Raw genomic sequence first — 22,032 nt, 5'->3', positions numbered from 1 at the left:
TCAGTTGGGATAGCCGACGTGACAACACCCACATGACCAGACATGTTTCTTGTGTGTGTGTGTGTGTGTGTGTGTGTGTGATCACCACTCACTCATAAAGATGTCCTCTTCCTTTACTGTGGTAGTGAAGGCCTCAGCACCACAAAATCTAAATCTAAAAGGGAATGCGGAAATTGCTGTGGTGCCACGTGTTGAGTTTTTTGCCCCTAAACTTGGTGCTGGGACATGTGGCAACACAGCCGTATTTTACCCTTTTTATTTGCTTATCTAAGTGACAGTTCCTCTAAAACAGGTGACCAGCCACAGGTCTACTGTAGGGATGGTTTGTGTACACCGAGTTCTCTATCTAAGGTATTTTACACCTTACACGGGGCAGTAAAGTGGGCACGTGCTGGGGCTACTCATCTGAGAGACCCCTACAAGCCTGCCCGGGGCCTAGAGGGTACTCAACTGCCCAGCTATTGGTCAACACCACCGCCCATTACACATCTAACGACACAGTACCAATGTACACAAATGAATTTTTTTATCTGACACCAAAACACACACCAAAAAATATGGCTTTCCGACGCGAAAAAAATTTCGACAGTAATTACTGATTTAAAAGTTGGAATTTTGTATGTTGGACACATTATTTTGATTGGTAAAACACTTCCCGTAAGAAAAAATATTTACAAACATTGGTGGAAAAATGATCGAGAGGGAGAGGTGACATGTAATTTATATATGAATTTGATGTTTAAAACAATGTTGAAGGTGACACATACTTCAGTTAACCTGTGGGTATAATATGTAGCTATGTGGAGAATAACACCGCTGACTGTGATGGCTGTATGACTAGCCAGTACAGACAGATCCCTTATGATACTTACAGTGTACAGATCAACATGACTGATTTAGTGTGTGTGTGTGTGTGTGTGTGTGTGTGTGTGTGTGTGTGTGTGTGTGTGTGTGTGTGTGTGTGTGTGTGTGTGTGTGTGTGTGTGTAAAGAAGTTATCGCCTCTGTGTAAGATAGTAATACGACAATAAATAAGGAACTCTACCTTCACAAGCTACCAGCAGCTCACGACCGTCTTACCTGTAAAAAAACAACAACTCGATATTAGTCAAGATACACAAACAAACATAATAATTATAATAATGATAAAAATAACAATTATTATTTCAACATTATTAAAAGCAATATTAATAAAAGTAGTTGTAGTAAGGTAAAGGTAAGAGTAAAAGACAGGTAAGAGTGAAGGACAGGTAAGAGTGAAGGACAGGTGAAAGTGAAGGACAGGTGAGAGTGAAGGACAGGTAAGAGTGGAGGACAGGTAAGAGTGGAGGACAGGTAAGAGTGAAGGACAGGTAAGAGTGAAGGACAGGTGAGAGTGAAGGACAGGTGAGTGAAGGACAGGTAGAGTGAAGGACAGGTGAGAGTGAAGGACAGGTAAGAGTGAAGGACAGGTGAGTGAAGGACAGAGAGTGAAGGACAGGTAAGAGTGAAGGACAGGTCAGGTCAGAGGAAGGACAGGTCAGAGTGAAGGACAGGTCAGAGTGAAGGACAGGTCAGAGAGTGAAGGACAGGTAAGAGTGAAGGACAGGTAAGGGTGAAGGACAGGTAAAAGTGAAGGACAGGTAAGAGTGAAGGACAGGTCAGAGTGAAGGACAGGTAAGAGTGGACAAAATACAACTTAATAATAATAATAATCCTCAAACATAGGTTACCATTTCTCTATGCAAAACACCTGTTCATTGCCAACCACTCAAAAGGCACAGCACTAGAGAGATTTTAGTTCAGGCACAGTACCACCCCTCAAGCACACAGTCGACTCAAATAGCTTTATAATTCATTAGAGGGTAGACTTAACTATTTGAACCCCCTTCTCCTCTTCAAAAGTATATTCAAAACATTAAAACGTGTAGGAATAAAAATAAAATAAAGTTCTACCCACTCATGGCAGTAACAAAACTACCCCCTCCATCATCATGGCAGTAATAAAATAGCCCCCACCCACCTCCATCATGGTAGTAACAAACTAGGCCCCCCATCATGGCAGTAATAAAGTAGCCCCAACCCCATCATGGCAGTAATAAAGTAGCCCCAACCCCATCATGGCAGTAATAAAGCAGCCCCCCCCCACTCATGGCAGCAATGACAGGTCCCTCATGGTAGTATAGGCATAAGGATAAATGGAGTCTCATGGCAGCAAGGAAGGAAGAAGCTGGTTCAGGAAGGGGCCCTCAGATAGAGAGAAGGAAGGGGCTGAAGGAGGAAGGAAAGAAAGAGACCCAAGAAAGAAGCAGGAAGAAAGGCGACTCAGGAAGAAGGAGGCTATGGATTCAGGAAGACATAAATTCACTCATGGAAGGAGAGAAGGAGGGACGGACCCAGCAGCCATGGAAGGAAGCAGCGGGGCGGAGGTACTCGGCGGGTGGACGGAAATAACCACACAAAGAAGAGACACTTAAATTTTGGAGGCGAGATGACGCTACATGCCAAGGCTCCCCACCTCCCCCTCCCTACCTCCTCTCCACCTCCTCACCCCCACCTCCCCTCCCTACCTCCTCTCCACCTCCTCCCTTCCCTACCTCCTCTCCACCTCTCCCTCCACCTTCCCTCCTCTCCACACCTCCCCTCCACCTTCCCTACCTCCTCTCCCTCCACCTCCCTACCTCCTCTCCACACCTCCCCTCCACCCCTTCCCTACCTCCTCCTCCACCCCTCCTTCCACCCCTTCCCTACCTCCTCTCCCACCCCCTCCCCTCCCTACCTCCTCTCCACCTCCCCTCCACCCCTTCCCTACCTCCTCTCCACACCTCCCCTCCTACCTCCTCTCCCACCTCCCCCTCCCTACACCTCCCTCTCCCACACCTCCCCCCTCCACCCCCTCCTACCTCCTCCACTCCCGCCTTTCCTCCTCATTAGCTTCTATCTCTTCCCTTACCTCTATCATATCTCCCCTCTTCTCCCTACCTCCCCTCTCCTCCACCCTACACTCCCTCCCCTCTCCTCTGTATACATGCCTAACACGCCCCAATCATACATACACACACACACACACACACACACACACACACACACACACACACACACACACACACACACACGTGATTAGCAATTAGTTATAACTGAGGTGTGAGTGATGAATGAGTGTATGACAAAGACATAACAGAAGAATAGGTCTAAATACCAAACAAATGAATGACAAACACGAGACAGAGGAGTGAATAACAAACACATGAATGACACAAGTGTATGACAAAGGCGTGACAGATGAATGAATGACTGACAAAGGTGTGACAGGAGCGAAGAGAAGAGGAATGAATGACTAAATTGTATGACAGAAACGAGAGTAATGACAGACGAATGGAGAGAGAGAGAGAGAGAGAGAGAGAGAGAGAGAGAGAGAGAGAGAGAGAGAGAGAGAGAGATGTGCATGACAGACGAAAGTGTGAATGATAGTAAGAGTGTATGACAAGAGGGAATGACAGTCACAAGACCTACCAGTGACAGGTTGCTTCTTGGTTATGTAATCCACTTTTGTCACGGATTTATTCCCGATTTTCTAGCGGATTTACATCAAATTTTCTTATTTAGTTGAGGATTTATATGTCTAATTTACGATTAATTTTCTCACTTAGGGAATTATTTAACCTTATTTAACCTGGATTAATTGTCTAATATAGTTAGGGATTTAATACCATAGTTCAGTTAGGGATTATTCTTCATATTTCTAGGGATTATCTTTCGTATTTTGGGGATTTATTTTATCTAATTCGGATTAATTTCCGTATGTAGTGATTCATTAACCTTCCTTAATAATCACAATATATATACCTACACTATCTAACCCCTCACCACATGCGCAGTACTCAAGTGCGCAGCTGTGTAATTATAACGCCCGTTTAACGACGTCACCTTACGCAATTTTTTCTCTACGAATCTCTGTGCGTAATATTACATTCCTCGTAAACGGTTTTAGTGATTCTCCCTGCTCAGCGTTGGTAAACCTCCGTGCGCAGGGTTCATTGCTCTCCCTGCGCAGCGTTAGAGAGAATCATTAGGCGCAGTTTTAGTGAGAAAACTGAGAGCAATACTTGTGAGTGAAATTCCATGCGCAGTACTGACAGAATTCAATGTGCGCAGCAGCATCCTGACATGGAAAACAACATGCGCAGTATTCACGAGCAGCAATGTATGCGGTTCCAGTAAAAGAACATGCGCAGTAATGAGGAGAGAATCAACATGCTCAGTCCGGACCAAAAAACGTGCGCAATGTTGACAAAAAAAACCTGTTCAATACATTAACACTCTTATATGCTGGGAGGTACAGCAGCACACTTATACAGTATAAGTATAGTGCACCAGAACACTATATAAGGTACAGCAGCACACTTATACAGTATAAGTATAGTGCACCAGAACACTATATAAGGTACAGCAGCACACTTATACAGTATAAGTATAGTGCACCAGAACACTATATAAGGTACAGCAGCACACTTATACAGTATAAGTATAGTGCACCAGAACACTATATAAGGTACAGCAGCACACTTATACAGTATAAGTATAGTGCACCAGAACACTATATAAGGTACAGCAGCACACTTATACAGTATAAGTATAGTGCACCAGAACACTATATAAGGTACAGCAGCACACTTATACAGTATAAGTATAGTGCACCAGAACACTATATAAGGTACAGCAGCACACTTATACAGTATAAGTATAGTGCACCAGAACACTATATAAGGTACAGCAGCACACTTATACAGTATAAGTATAGTGCACCAGAACACTATATAAGGTACAGCAGCACACTTATACAGTATAAGTATAGTGCACCAGAACACTATATAAGGTACAGCAGCACACTTATACAGTATAAGTATAGTGCACCAGAACACTATATAAGGTACAGCAGCACACTTATACAGTATAAGTATAGTGCACCAGAACACTATATAAGGTACAGCAGCACACTTATACAGTATAAGTATAGTGCACCAGAACACTATATAAGGTACAGCAGCACACTTATACAGTATAAGTATAGTGCACCAGAACACTATATAAGGTACAGCAGCACACTTATATCGGTAAACAAGTACTGACCAGTGACTGGCCTCTATCCTCACCGTTACGACTGGAAGCCATCAAACTCTTACCGCCTCAGGACTGGACCCCAATCCTACTTTATGTAATAAGTTATATTTGATTGGGATCCCATTACAACTGGTGTCCATTTGATCAGTAACAGTTAACATTGTGTACCGGTATAAACACATATCTAGGTTAAAGTAGTTTATTTTTCCGGTACGTCTAGGCTAAATCCACGTGTATATTTTACCGGTACAAACACAGGATCGATATCCCCGAAGGTGTAGGTTATGTAACACTTAAATCTACGCTGGTATTTATGAATGTATTTCTGAAATCTCAATCGGTGTGGCTACCTCATCGACCAACGACTGTCAACGCCCCTGCATGCTAAGTGTGGCCTGATGCACGAACTGAACTGAAGCCTTTCGTGCGCTGTATCACTCTGTCGTACAATTTGTAGTATTACGACGTGTAATGAATAGTTTTATGACAACAATGAGAGAGAGAGAGAGAGAGAGAGAGAGAGAGAGAGAGATCTAAACAAGTTCTTAAGTCAACTGAACACGTCCTCAATGCCTCATAATGACTCACTTAATTACCTTTAAAAGACACTAAGATATCCTACCATAACCTGGTGTCATATTAACAGGTCCCAAAGTCATCGTAAGTCCCTGAAGGGTCTTAAAAATCCTTAAATCGTAGGTAAATTTATCCCTAGAACACAAGAGGCCCAGTTTACCATCACAAAAATCAACAAACCCCCATCATGATATCTCAAATAATGCCATCCGTCTCTTATAGGTTAGGTTATGGTTAGGTTATGGTCTGGTTGGGTTATGGTTTGGTTGGGTTATGGTTTGGTTAGGTTATGATTTGGTTAGGTTATGGTTAGGTTATGGTTTGGTTGGGTTATGGTTTGGTTGGGTTATGGTTTGGTTAGGTTATGGTTTGGTTAAGTTATGGTTAGGTTATGGTTAGGTTATGGTTTGGTTGGGTTATGGTTTGGTTAGGTTATGGTTAGGTTGGGTTATGGTTTGGTTAGGTTATGGTTAGGTTGGGTTATGGTTATGGTTGGAGGGTTATGGTTTGGTTGGGTTATGGTTTGGTTGTTATGGTTTGGTTAGGTTATGGTTTGGTTATGGTTTATTTGGTTTTATGGTTAGGTTATGGTTTGGGGTTATGGTTTGGTTGGTGGTTAGGTTGGGTTATGGTTTGGTTAGGTTATGGTTTTATGGTTTGGTTGGGTTATGGTTAGGTTATGGTTTGGTTAGGTTATGGTTTGGTTATGGTTTGGTTAGGTTATGGTTTGGTTAGGTTATGGTTAGGTTATGGTTAGGTTGGGTTATGGTTTGGCTAGGTTATGGTTAGGTTATGGTTAGGTTGGGTTATGGTTTGGTTAGGTTATGGTTTGGTTAGATTATGGTTTGGTTAGGTTATGGTTAGTTTAGGTTGGTTAGGTTAGTATAATCCAAGACACCTAACTCCGCCCTTTTGTACATCTGCCTCCACTGTCAACAACTTCTCAAATCACCTCATAAAATTCCCAAGTCGTTTTATAAATTAAGTAACTCAAAGCAACAGGTTCGTAAATTCTTTTCCAAAATCTCAAAATTAATCTTCACTTCATTTTAACAAATCTGTATATGAATACTGGTCACCTAACCTAACCAAACTGAAAATCGAATCACCTTATCAACATGAAAATCAAACAAACACTGAAGTAATTACACTGTAGGTCCCTCTGCTATTTAAAGTCCTCCAGATCATATTAATAAAGGCCTAATTCATTTAACAAATTTCTAAAGTCATAATGAATAGTGACTCTTTGGTCAAATCCCAAGGTACACGACTGAATTTCGGATCATTGGAAGCCTGTGTGTGTGTGTATGAGAGAGAGAGAGAGAGAGAGAGAGAGAGACTGTCTATCTACCCTTTGAAAAAAAATTACCTGAGTAGAATAAAAAAAATAAAAAATAAAATAAAATAAAAATAATCTTCAGAAAGCAACACGACCTACACAGCATTTATCCCCTCTAGCTATACTGATAAATCCTCCTTCATATTGACAAATCCCTTACTATCCATTAACTGCTAAGTCATCATGATATACCCGCATTCAAGTCAAACTGCTAAATACCCTAAGTAAAAAATCTCTGACACACTAGATAAATTAAAAAAAAAATCACTCAAATAAATCGTGTTAGTAATTTTCGTCTCTAAAATACTCAGTAAGCCTTGAAAAACTGGGTGTCTAAATATTTATATTGTCTTTAAAAATCGGGTCCTCAAAAATTCGTTTCTTTCCAAATATACACTGAGAGCCTCTAAAATACACTGGAGAGGGCTATACACTGAGTCTCCAAGATAGGTTAGGTTAGGTCCAAAAAACACTGAATGTCTCCAATACTACACTGAATGAATCTCCCCCCCCCAAAAAAAAACACTGACTGTCTCCAATAAATACACTGAGTGAGCCTCCAGATATACACTGACTCTAAAACACTGTATCTCCAATAATACACTTGACGAGTCACCACACAAACAGTAAATTAGTCTCCAGGGGTTCTAGAAGCACTTAAGAGTATTCAATATCTCAGGCACTATTCCCACACACATACTCAGTGCAAGAGTATTGGTGCATCAGTCACAACCCTACAAAGATACCCCCCCCCAAGTGATCGACGTATGAGACAGCCAATCTAAGAATTAAAAAAGTATTGACAAAAAAACTCGTTTCTAAATAAGCATATCGATATTCAGTTTTAAGGATCCACTGATTGAGTTTTCATATACCTGTACTTAACGACTGAGTTTTCAAATTTCATGACAGTTTCCAGTGTTTCAGTGTCCCAAGACTCAACCTAAGCACATTTTTGATAGGCGAGGGTCACTTCACCAGATATAGCTGCACCTTCACTTTTCTGCCACTAACTGGTAATACACTTTTCTTTCACTCTTAATGAACGTCTTTCGATATGATAACTTTTGGAAACAGCAAGAAAAATACAGTATCTTCCCCTGGCCACGATGGTCCACACATTACATTTTCAACCCAACCTAACCAAACGAGTCACAACTTATAGAAGTGTTCGTCCACATGTAAACACAAACTATGAAGGAAAGTCACTAAAGTGTTCAATCACTGTAAAAAACAACAACAACAAGGCACAAAGGGGTAACACTCAGCAGTAGCCAGGCGGGTGCACGACGAAACACGCAGTTCAGATGTTTACTAACGGTATTATAAATCAAAGCTTATAGCACTGCCAACGTCAGCACTTTACACTGTAAACTTCACTTGGTTCAAAGTTGAGGCATCACTGTTACCACTAGTAAATATAGTATCATCAGGATATATCAATGACAATGTGCAGGCCACTGAATATAAACGGATAAGTAAAGGGACCATTGGGTACCACTGGGTAAAGCAAATAATTATACAGTTATCATTATGTACCACTGGAAAAATCACTGGTTATACCTGCATGGCTCTCAGCCAGCACAAGACTCCCCATGCCTAACCTTGTGAATATAATCAAGAGTGAGCTCCACAAGTCACTTCAAAGAGTAGCTGACGCACCATGCGGCAGTGTGTACGCTAACTTTGGCCTGCAATCAGCAACATCCCGGTTGATCAAAGAATTACCAGTCCAGCTTGGTTACACACACCCAACCATGCAGCCATTACGAAATCTAGAAACAGCTGTCAGGTACACACAGCTGTCTTATATTGCAACCTCATAACATGAATGAGGTGCGAATATATGCTAACTAAAACTCCTGTACGGGGGTTGTCTCACTTATAAATTATAGAACATAAGTCACTTCTGCTTCACGACACTCGCCACCATAAGTTCCTTCATAAACACACATAGTAATTCACTCTATTTGTGTTCAAATTGTACCAATACGTACACTAGAGATCACCATCAATTAATGTTTGTAAAACACAATGGTTCCGTTAATTCCAAGAAATTATCCTTTCTAAACGCTGGTACTAAGTTTCAAAGTCTTTCCGAGAAAACTCTTTGAAAACTTGATCTCACGTCTACGTTTCAAAGACGATAAAACTTGTAAAATCCTGCAACATGATTCATGTTAGTCTGTATTCACTATCACTCGAACATGTTTGTAGAAAGTTTCAGAATCTTTAATGAAAAAAGTCTTCACAAACTGGGTAGGTTCTCCACATCCGAAGCTTCGACAAAAATATTCTAAGTTCCAAAAACGGTTAAACTTGTACAAATCCTGCAGCATGACACACACAACTGTATGTATATCTACTATCACTCCAACATGTTTCCTTAAGTCTCAGAATGAGTCTTAGAAAACTCAAAACAAAGTTGACTCCACAAAGTAGGTTCCCCAGTATACAACATTTCGTCAAAGTCTGAGTCCCAAACACGGTAAAAGTTGAATAAAGTCCACCGAAATGACCACACTACACTATGTACCTACCCCTCCAACATGCTTGTGCCAAGTGTCAGTATCTTTTGTGGAAAACTGAAGGAAATCATTCAGCAAGTGAACACCCAAACGTCGGACGGACGGACACGCAGGACGCACACGCTGTCCAGCTCCATGGCGGCGGTCATGAAAAACTCTAGGGCACTACTCCGCCCAAGACGCTTATAAAATACTATCACTACTCACTACTGGCAATTCCGCAATAAATTCCTGAAGCAGTGTTTTTGTCGTCGCCAGATTCCTGAATTAACGCCATCATAAAACACGTATCAAGTGAATTTGCTAAGTTAGTCCCCGAGACTCCTAAGACGGAAAATCTCGAAAACCACCAAGTCCAGCGGGAGAGAAGTCCCTTCCCCTCCCTACACCCACAAACACGATGAAGGGAGTGGCGATGGGGAGAGGAGGTGTGGGGGGGGAGGGGATGGGAGGGGAGGGAAGAGGTCAACCCACTTGCGAATGATACTCTGTGCGACCTTTTTTTGTGAGCAGGGGTTAGGGGGGCGGGGGGGAGGGTGAGGGGCACACACTGTTCGTCTTGAGCTGCCGATGCCAGCAGCACCTCCGCCACACGCACCCCATTCTCTGTGTACGGTTGCACACCCTTACTGACCGACCCCATGTTCTGTTCGCCGGTATTGGCAATCGTGCAAAATGACCAATGTTAAAAAATACCACGAACACTACATCCTTCAGTTTTCCGACGATGTGAACCAACCAAACCAAAGTACAACTATACTAAGAACTATAAGTGAGATTCGGATCGTCCAATTTAAAAAAAAACTGAATGGTTTAGCGGTCATGTTCGTGGCATTTCTCTAACATTGACGAAGTTGCGGCAATCGTCGGGGATGGTCGTCGACTTGGGATCCCCGACTTTACTTGGATGTGTTCCTCACCAAGTCCACTAAAACACAACTGCACTCCTCACTACCGCGCTGCACGACGGCCAAGACAACTGTGACTCACGTAGAGAAAGTGGGTACGGGTGATCGAATAATTCGGAGAGTATGAAAGACGGAGAGTAGTTCGGACGGTCTTAAGGTGGGAATGGAGAAAGTTAGCTTATGAGGGTGGAAGGATAAGGGAGTTGGCATGGGGATTCGCGTGGAGGCCCTACACACCTGACACAACAAGACAACAATAGCGAGCATCTTACCCTTTAGTGGCTGAGTCCTCCGGCTGGCCGATCACTACCACTTGTTTCACACTATAATCACGCGAGCACTGGACACGTCACACTTCACTACCATACATCCTAAGTGGGTGGTGAGGCTCAACACCTGCACCTGCAGTGTTGTGGGGTAAGTCCCCATCACCCTGGCTGCGGCAGGGAGCACCAGTGTCGGGTCGGGTGGAGCGGGTCGGGCGGTGGTGCCGTACCACGGGTCGGTGGCGGGCGGGCGGGCGCGGAGGTCCAGCGACCGCCACGAGCAGCAACCTGCGTGGCGAAGCAGCGCGGCCTGCCGGCACCAGCACCACTGTCCTGCACACCCCCGCCTGCCCCACCGGTCCACCCAGACGCCCACCACGCTCCACACCGTCGCCACAGCTCCCCACGGCCCCGCCGCCGCCGTCGGCCGCCGCTCTTGGCGTTCATCAACGCCAGACACCGCACCTTAAGGGCCGTTGCTCACTCGGTCAAACCGTCGTCCTCGCTTGCCACAGCCGCTATAACTGAACGGTTGGTGAGCAGGCTGCCACAGCTCGCTCCATTCTCCGTCACGGCCTCAACACTCGCCACCGCAGCGCGGACGGCGGCACTGGCGGCGGCGGCAGCGGCGATGTCGGCGGCCGCGGCGGCTTGCAATCGGAACAAGCGGGGAGTGTGAGGGGTGGTGCGAGGCGTTGCGTGCCTGGTGTAGGCTGGTGGTTTAGTGGTATGAAAGACACAGACACCACCCTCGTCAGCGGGTCCGCTGGTGTTACTCCTCCGCAACAGACGGTCCGAGGTATGGGGCCCTCCTCCCTGTTTTCGTCACTCCACATTTTTCGATATGTCGGGTCACTGGTCGGCTCATTGCCTAAACTACACACAACTTTCCCGGTAAAAACTTGAGCCAACTATCACACACTATTGCTGGAGTGGGTGTGGGCGTGCGTGGGCGTGTGTTGAAGCACTAGTGTGGGCGTGCAGGCGCGGGAGGTCGGGCGCAGCGTGTAGTTCACTAGACAGACGCGGCGGAACTGAGGCGGGCGGGGGACGCGGCGCCGCTTCTGTTCGCGCCCCTCCCCTCAGGGGCGGGACCGGTAGACGGGGCGGGACCAGCCGGCCTTCCGTGCAGGTGGCCCCGCCTCTGGCCGCCTGGCTCCTCCCCGGGTGGCCACAGACCCGGCCGAGACTACGCTAGCCCCGCCCAGCCACCCGGGCCTCGCCTCACGTGACGTCCCCACAAACTGGCTCTGTAATTAAAATAGTGTGAGCCAATGGTGCGTCGGCCGCGTGGCTGGCGGGTGGGGGTGGAGGTACGGGCGCTCCGCCCCCCGTGGTCAGACTGTGGCTGTGGTAGCGGTGGGGTGTGGCGGGTGAGGGGCACCGGCCGCCATGCGTCCCTCTCTTGCACCTCCACCACGCTCCTCACCAACACCCGCCGCTGGGGAGGGGGGGAGTCAGACAGGGTACGAGGCTGGGGGCGGGGAACCCCGGAAAGCCCCCGATGGTGTGAGTGTGACCTACAAGCTGGGTGTGCGGGTGGTGTGACCATGAGTCCCGCCGGAGGAGGTGAGCACGCCTGCGCCCCAGCCACCCAGCCCGCCCCTCCTGCCCCACCACCTGCCACACCGCCGCCCCAACACTACCTAAAAACCTGCACAATTATTCACTCTTTAAAATGGAGTACACTGCCTCTACTGACTGAGTCTCTCCTCTGTCTGGCCCCATTCTTACTCCTTCTCTCACTCCCTTTCTTCATCTCCCTCATTCTCCCACCTTTCTTCCTACTCATTCCTATCCCTCCCTTTCCCCTTCTCCCTCCTTCCCCATTTCTCACTCCCTCTCCCCACCTTTCTTTCCCATCCCTAACTCTCCCCTTCCCTACCTCCCTCTCACCCTTTCTCATTTTCGTATCTTTCCTTCAACTTGCTCTTCCCGGCTTCCTTCCACGCCAGACAAGGTGCAGGGACATGTCTGCCGACTTATGTCTGTCCGTATATGAGTGCTTGTGTGTGTGTTTCTACATGTACATACAAGTGTGAGTGTGCCTGTAGAAGTATTAGCAGAGGCCTGTATGCGTGTGCGCATGTGCGTGTGTATGTGTGTGTGTGCTAGCATATACGTGCATGTTAGTGTGCGTGTGACTGAATGTGTGTGTGTGAGTGCGCGCGAGGGAGTGTGGTGTTGCATGAGAGCCAGGTTGCAGCGCTTGGTACTAGCGGCGGCGGACGACAACAGCCCGCAAGCAGACGCAGCCACCGCCGCTGCCGCCGCTAACACCAAGCGCTCCGACACACCGCCACCGTCACCCTCACCAGCCACAACCGCCAGTGTTTTACTCTTACACTACACAGTAAAAATATAACACTTAAAATTGACTGAAACACACACACACACACACACACACACACACACACACATATATATATATATATATATATATATATATATATATATATATATATATATATATATATATATATATATATATATATATATATATATATATATATATATATATATATATATATATAACAGAATATCGTATATAAAAAATCAGGTTTTCACAATAGAAAAACTTAGGGAAAGTTAAGAGCAAACCACAAGCAACGAAGCGTGTTAAATGGGAATGTGTTCGTGTGTTGTATGACTGCTGCATGTGTTCTGTGTGTGAGTGTGTGTGTGTGTGTGTGTGTGTGTGTGTGTGTGTGTGTGTGTGTTCAGGAAGTGTGGTAACTCACTTCAACAATCCTAGCTTCACTATATAACACTATCATGACCGCCATCAACATCCTGAACACAAAAGTGGGTAAAGTTTCACGACTTAAACAGTGTCAGTCACACCTGTGTCCCGTACTCCCCTACACGTGACGGCGAGACACACATGTGTCAACTATTGTCACTGACGATGGCACTCCCAATGGGGGGTATGGGGAGGTTAGCAGGTGAGTGCCGTGATGACATATATACCTGGGAACAATAGTGGGCCTCATGCAGTCCCATAGAGCGTCACGTACTGTACAGTGATGCAATAGGGGGAAAGGTTATCGTTAGATAGTACAGTGATAAAACGTCACTGCTCCCCTTAACTCATCCACTTATAGTGATATGATGCACTGTTCCTTGGCAGTGATAACCTCAATTTATAACCAGGACACAACGATCAACCCTACAGTGAGGGATATAGTGTCATATAAACCATATATATTGAAAACCATACATACTGCATAGCGTGACACAACACCACACAGAAATGAGTGGCAACAACCATATGACATTTACTATGATGTAGCGCCAAGTGTGAGTATAAACAACACTTACAATATAAAACTTTACTTACAGGGATATAAGACCACACACACACACACACACACACACACACACACAGTATCTGAGTAATTTCATAAGTCTTAATTAACTTCATAAACCTATACATCCAGCATTACAGCATACTTCAGTCCCACCTCCTCCCCACACCACTAAACCTCTGACGGAGATGGCTTGAAAATTTATCAAATTATACTCTGAATTAACACCAATTTCACGAGGGAATGATAGTTTAACCCAAGGAAACCCAACAAGACCATCATTTACAATAAGAGATGAGGCGAAAACTTACCACAAATAGTCATGGAAAAAAACAACTTTATAATTGGTCATGTCATATGCAGGTGTTAGTTGAGGTGGGTGAGGGATATGGTGGGTGAGGTGGGTGTAATATAGGGACCAATTGAGGTTATAGGCCAGATTTGGGTGAGGGGAGAAGGGGGGAAGGTTCAGGTGTGGACGTGAGGATGACAACCACACACAAGACCATCGCGGAGACGCACACATCGACACCCTTCACCCATACCCGACTCGAACTCAGACCCACACCTGGAACCTGCTTCAACCTAACCTAACTTAACCAACCCCTAAAATATAATGGTATGAAAATTTGAGTCTGGTCCTGGGGGGGGGGGTTAATTTGGCTGCCGAACCCTGCCATGAGACGTGGGACTTAAGGGTGTGAGGCTGGTCGGATGTACGAGGGTGCCAGAATCCCAAGACTGAGTGGAGAGTTTAGCACCCAATGAACTCAGAGAAGGAGGAGAGGGAGTGAGGGCTGGGGTGGGTGAAGCTACACGCCCTCACACAAAGTCCCTCCATGATGCGGAAGACATGGAGCGAGGGCGACGCTGCTGGAGAGAGAAGCCGTGGCAGCGTCCCTCAAGGGGGTGCGGGAGGGGGGGGCAGGTGCCGGGGGAGGACTGGAGGGAGACGAGGGGGACGAGGGGAGGGTACGAAGGGCTGGACTTTAGCAGGTGAGGGTCCAACAGGATTTAACAGGTGAGGGAGGGGCCGTCGGTGGAAGGGTTTACAGAGGAAAGGCCAGCTCAGGAAGGGGAAGAACTCGGGAAAGGGGAGTGGTGGGGAGTGGTGGGGCGAGGAGGAGGCGCGGAGGGGCGGCACCAGCAGCGTGGGACACACTCCCCCCTCCTCCACCCCCCCTGGTGAAGACGTGGATTGAAGACCAGCGGTGTGTGGCATCAGTTTTAAGGTGGGAGAGGTCGGTGCTCTCCCACACGGTGAGAGCGAGCGAGCGAGCGAGCGAGTGACAGAGAAAGAGAGGAAAACAGAAAGACAGAGAGAGAGAGAAAGAGAGAGAGGGGAGGAAGCAAACTGAGCACGATGCACTATACCTGAGAGGAGCCGTAACTGTTCCTCGCACGGGTTGTCTTACCTGTAAAGAAATAAACACCAACATTAGTTACGCCATCAACACAATACAATAATACGTCACGACATATCACTCATCAACAGTATTCATTGTTGTACTGAACACATTTACCACAGCACAGGCTGGTCACTATTGTTCAGGACCTGTGCAACAGTACAACTATATACTGTATGCATATATTCCTAGTTAACATAACGAATGAAAACTTATGGGAATTAAATTAAAGAGAGCTGTATTATCTAAGGAAAAATTTCTTCAAAAATAAGTAAAATTTAGAGCTATCAATGGGAGGGTGAAAATAAGTGATCAGTGTTGTAAGGTGAGCCAACAGTGTGCACCTACTCAGGTTCCAGGTCAGATGGGCCCCTACCAAAACTTCCCATTAGGACTGGGGTCCATTAAAAGTGGGACCTATTGCGACCAGCCCCCTTTAGGAATGGCTCCATTAAGACTGGGGCCCCAATCGTAATGGTTAGGTTGAGATTTGTACATGAAAATTTCCTCTAATGAGTGAATACAAAACACATCTGGCTACAGTAGACACAGTGCCACATTGACTCCAATATTATTCTGTTTTTATAATGTATTACTTGTTCATTGTTTACTCTGGGGGTGAATGGGGCGTGAAATATGGGAATAAAGACATACAATACAACTAAAAGTTTGATCCATCTATGAGAAGGAAAACAACTATTCTTCCGTGTAAAAAACAAACACAACTATTCCACGTAAGGTAAAGAGTTACAGGTATTTACGTCACAAACTAAAACGACAAAAACAAACAAACCTAAAAACAAACAAAATCTTTAATAAAATGTCCTTATTGTATGTTAAGAATTGTTTTATACGAAGAAAATAAATACACATATTAATAGCATTAGTTACTAAGAAATGGATGTTATGTGCAAATTTTAATTTCTCACCAAAACAAACAAATACCATTTCACGTAAAAAATTATATTGAAAGTAAAATATTTATATAAAAACATTTATTTAAGAGAAAAAACACTCACGAATTTCCATAAAAATTAACGAAACGTGATATAAAAAAACTTTCAAGTGACCAACGAAAAAAAATATGAATATAAATTAAAACGAAATTCAGAATCATCTGCATAGAAAAGAATAGCAATGATTATTTCCAAATTTTCAAGTTATCCATAATAATAATAATAATAGTCTTTAGGAAGCCCGAAATTTACAAGTAGGCTATATTAAATAGTATTTCCTTTAAAATCCCCAAATATTAACTATCATATTTGAGAAACTTTAAACAAAAAACATCAAGGATTAAAAAAAATAAATAAACTAAGGGAATCGTATATAATAAAACGTTAACTAAAACACAATGAAGGAAATTAAACTGCATTAGTGAATGAGTTTACTGAATACGATGCCCGCCTCTCCTGACCCAACTGATGGTGATCTCCCCGCGTGAGGGATGTCCAGTTGTTTTTTTTTCAGGTGAGGGTTAAAGCAGGGAGTGATGAGATCTTGGTCAATGTTGGTTGATAAGGCGGAGGATTATCACAGAGGGAGGTACAGGGTGGTTCAGTGGGGCACATTACACCACCGGCCACCACACTATTGTAAAACTCCTGTTAAGGTTAATCTTTTTTGCTTCACTCTGATCTACCAATGAACTGCAGTGCATTATAACAACGTACAGTATATCATAGTACATTACAATACATTAAGGTATAATACATTACATTATTATAACCTTAAGTACAGTAAAGCATAAAGTACATTATGGTAAACTACACAACACTATCATACACACACACACGTAATGTAAGACGTATATATACACGTATTAACTAGGGAAATACAACATATCAGCCCTCAAATGCCTTGTCGGTGACCCTTGACCTTGTAAACTGGTAAAAAAAGGTCATAATATCCAAATCTATCCATACTGTTGTCTGAAAGCCGTAACGAGCCCTCTCTAGACTGATTTCCATCCAGGTTTACTGCATGGTTCACGTGTTGGTGACCCAAGAACCACAAATTGTGTACTTCTCATGACCTCTGACCTTTGTACAATGACTAAATATACCTGAACGCCAAACCTGGTTGTACCATTCTGTAATAACTGTACCAAGATAACGCTGTACCAACTTCCATGTAAATTGGTTGAATTGTGGTAGAATAATGTACTAAAACAACTAAATTAGTCACTTTTACACTTGGTTCCCCAATAGGGTGACTAAAAATGCCTGAATATCACATTTCTCTTTTATATTTGGGTGAAGTCTATAACAAGGTGTTTTTGTACCAATTTTCTTCTTGGTTGGTGTAAATATGATTGAACACTCAAGGCCTAAATATACGATTTTTAGATTGTTTGACCCATGACCCCAGAAATTCCTTTAAACAAAACTAAAAAGGTCAGGGTATACTGGATCAAGGTAAAAGTCTGCCATGGTTCAAACTAATGACCTAACAATTGAATGACGAGTAATTGTTAATTGTCAATAAAAAGAAGAAACAAGGAAAATTATACCCCCCCCCCTTTCTGGTGGAGACACTATCATACAATACTGCGGTACATTACAGTACATTGAGTACAGTACATCATAGTACAATTAAAAGGAACATCGACATTTGCAAAGAAAACGCCATTTTTTCTCCAATTGCTTGTGTTGTCTGATCCCTATAGCACGTTTCTCCTTCCAGAGTCGTGGATAAATTGGCTTAAATATAAAGGAATGACTGGCGAAAACTCTACCTTTCGACATTCTTTAACCCTTGACCCCTAGCATGTAAAAACTCGGAATTTGTCATCGTTTGTTTGTGGAGGTTGTTGATCATCTGTGCACAGCGTCGTGGCCATATTGACCACCATATACACAGCACAAGAATAAGTAGGGTTTGATCATTGGCTGTGTTAAAGTTCGCTTGAATAAACCTCACTCATGCGCGAAGAACATTATCAGTGTGGTCAGGGAAGGTGAGTATTGTACCCACTAAACCCAACTAGAATTATTAAGGGATAACAAACGAAAACCTTAACTTTGTGACAATCTTTGGCCTCTTGACAGGTTGACCATAAGCAAAATTTCAAATAATTTTTACTCTGGTATGTGTGAGGATTGTTACATGGCGTCTCTTTGTAAAGTTTCATATTCATTTAATCAATATTTGGGGAAACTGTAGATGTGCCAGCTGAACTTTGACCCAGACAATCAAAAAATACAGACGTCTGGACTTTTTTTTGGAATAAGATCATACACATATATACAGCCAACACCCGCGGCCCAAGAATAAAGAAAACATGTGTGAATTACCAGACAGCAAGATAGATTAGACTATTAAAAATGAAGAAACACCAAACACATTTATGACATTGACAAGCACACGGTAGGTGGGATAATGATGGTAGTACTCAACAGGTAAACAGTCTACCAACACCTGCACAATACCAAGACACTTTAACTGTTGTGGAATTACTAGGCGAGACGAAAATTAATTCGCATTTTTGTATAAAAGTTGATTTTTGGTCCCTGTGTAGCGTTATTTTGCTATTTCTTTAACTGTAATTATTAAACGTGTTTGTATAGTGTACTGTTATCTAAGTATTTGTAATGAACGTCCACTGATCCTGAATATGGAAGATCAGGTGTTTTGTTACGTTTTGGTAGTGCACAGTAAGGTGAGGTTACACGCACAGACTAGAAAACTATATATTTTGGGTAGGTAAGGTCAAGTTAGGTCAAGTTTAATAAGATAATGGTAACTTAGCTCCGTGTTGATAATGTGAGATAATGGGGAAAATTTATAACTGATTACATAAGCTTGGTAGGTTAGGTTACTAAAATTCCAACAAATGTTAATATTAGAAAAACTAACAGATACACAAAAGCCTAACTGACTGTACCTTTAAGCTATATGAATATCATATAACCAAATAAATGCATCACTATATTTTGTATCCAGTACGTGAAATGGCAGTGCCTTCTGACCTATACAGTGTGATGTATTATTACGAATCGATACAATGTGTTGATACATTTCATTTTAAACGTGTATGGAAGTGCTACATGATTCAACGCGTCATTCTACAGGTGTAAGAGTATTGGATTACCTTTCGACTTTATCTGTATATATTTTATTATTCATTAATTATATTCCACTTACAAATATTTTAACTCATGAATACAAGTAAATTAGCTGAATAATTATACCACTTATATATTGCCTGCGTAAATGAGAGATTAGGGTTCCATTCTTCTCTGTATAGAGGATTACTGGATTAACACTCCTTTCTTACCTCAATACAGGATTAATGGATTAACATTTTCTCGTTTTCGTCGTTTTCCACGGAGAGGATTAGTGGATTATTATTTCCCCTCTAAACCATACAGAGGATTAGTGGATTAACATTCTCATCTCATCTATAGAGAGGATTCCTGGTTACACAGTTCCTCTTTACCAGGTACAGATACGAGTTCAGCTGCTGCCGCAAGTAGTGGTGCATCTACAGGTATTGAGTCCAAAAATATGACAGTACAGTACATGGAGGACACACATTACCAGAACATTACATCGTCCCGTACAGAGTATTACCCACACGTCCGTCCATAAGACTAATGACTGCAGGGAACACCACCACAACAGCAAGAAACATCACTACACTGTACCAGAATAATTATTACCATGTTAACACCTGACATGAGCCGTTATAACTGTCTAAACCACACAGATACAGGTGAGAGAACACGTCCCAGGTGAGAGAACACATCCCAGGTGAGAGAACACGTCCCAGGTGAGAGAACACGTCCCAGGTGAGAGAACACGTCCCAGGTGAGAGAACAGATCGGGTCAGATCCAGGTCCCAGAGAGAACACGTCCCAGGTGAGAGAACAGATCCCGGTGAGAGAACACGTCCCAGGTGAGAGAACACGTCCCAGGTGAGAGAACACGTCCCAGGTGAGAGAACACCCCCAGGTGAGAGAACACGTCGGTGAGAGAACATCCCAGAGAACACGTCCCAGGTGAGAGAACACGTCCCAGGTGAGAGAACAGATCCCGGGTGAGAGAACACGTCCCAGGTGAGAGAACACGTGGGTGATAGAGAACACGTCCCAGGTGAGAGAACCGTCCCAGGTGAGAGAACACGTCCCAGGTGAGAGAACAGAGGTGAGAGACAGTGGTGATAGAGAACACGTCTTCGGGACATTGATACACTTAATACCCCTGAGGACATTGATACAGAATACCCTTGGGACATTGATACATTGATTGATACAATGATACCCTTTGGGACAGTGATACCCTTCGGGACATTGATACACTTAATACCCCTGGGACATTGATACAGTGATACCCTTGGGACATTGATACATTGATACCCTTGGGACATGGATACACTGATGGGTTAGATTGACAAAACACCCGCCACCTTTCATTGAGAATCGTATGCAAATTACCTTACTTAATTACAGGTAAAGAAGACATTATACCTCAACTAGTACACAGGTGAGTCTCCCTCCTTCAGGCATATGGTATACTACTTAGCCCACTTGATCCTGAGGCATATCGTATATCCCACCGAACTACAGGTACAGTATATTGCAAACTCTCTTAGTTACAGGAGTATATCAGTTACCTTCCCCTTCTTAATTACCTATGTATTACGTCTCCTTGGTCACGTTACATAATACCTGCTGTAGAATACTTATGTAACACTTGTTCTTGTAAGTTTATACAGATTATTAACTTTGGTGGATTTTTTTTCGACATATTTATCGATTTTTGAACTTGAGTGAACTTTTTCTCTCAGATATATTCACACATTGAACTTTGATGAACTTTCCTTTATATTACGGGTGTGTTGTGTGTCCGTATAAGTTAGCTGTGTACGTCTTACTGGTGGGAACATCAACCAGGGCTGTTATCATTAACTGTGCACGCATTTTGGATGCTATCGACGTGCACATGGGTATATACGATAGCTGACTATATATTTGTGACAAACATGAGTTAGGTGTATGTATACTTGATTTAAGTACCTGTATAAGTATACTTGACTCAGGTGTATGTATACTTGAATCAGGTGTATGTATACTCGAGTCTGGCGTATGTATACTTGAGTTAGGTATATGTATACCTGAGTTTGGTATATGTATACATGAGTCAAGTGTACGTATACTTGAGTTAGGTATATGTCTACAGGAGTCAGGTGTATGTATACGTGTATTAGAGAGGAGGCAGAACTAACCTGGTAGTCGACGTAGGTGAGGCTCACGTGGTACTTGACCTGGGGGTGTGGGGGAGGGAGCGGCGCCCCACGTGTCGGGTGAGGAGCACGTGGGGGCGGGGGTGGCAGCAGCGGCCACCCTTCCTTGCCACCCGCCGCCAACCGCTGGGGGTACGACGCTCGCTATATTCAAACTGCTCCACTAGCCGCCCCTCCCACGCCCACGCACACCCTGCCAGGGGGGTCGTGGGGGCCCGCCCCTGCCCTCACACCTCAGGGGGAACCCACAGGGGGACCACGGGAGAGGGAGGGAGGGTGGAGGGGAGGGGTAAGTCCAGGAGGCACATGTATGCCAACAGGTCGAGCAGCACACGACTGCCGGCGACATCACCAC

General features: G+C 44.0%; 1 long non-coding RNA gene across 2 annotated transcripts in view; it reads right to left on the bottom strand.

Annotated features, from left to right (window-relative positions):
• LOC121855283 overlaps positions 1-10,986 on the bottom strand; it is a 102,056-nt gene extending 91,070 nt beyond the window's left edge. The window contains exon 1 of one of the 2 annotated variants that reach the window (XR_006086762.1): positions 10,723-10,986. This is a non-coding gene — a long non-coding RNA (uncharacterized LOC121855283). The remainder of the gene's footprint in view (positions 1-10,722) is intronic. The other variant, XR_006086760.1, reaches the window with a different exon arrangement.
• Positions 10,987-22,032: the final 11,046 nt, after the last annotated feature.

The sequence above is a fragment of the Homarus americanus genome, unplaced genomic scaffold, assembly GCF_018991925.1.
Source record: "Homarus americanus isolate GMGI-L3 unplaced genomic scaffold, GMGI_Hamer_2.0 scaffold16963, whole genome shotgun sequence".
NCBI lineage: Eukaryota > Metazoa > Arthropoda > Malacostraca > Decapoda > Nephropidae > Homarus > Homarus americanus.
Note: the sequence above shows the minus strand (reverse complement) of the source record. Positions and strands in the feature narration are given on the sequence as shown.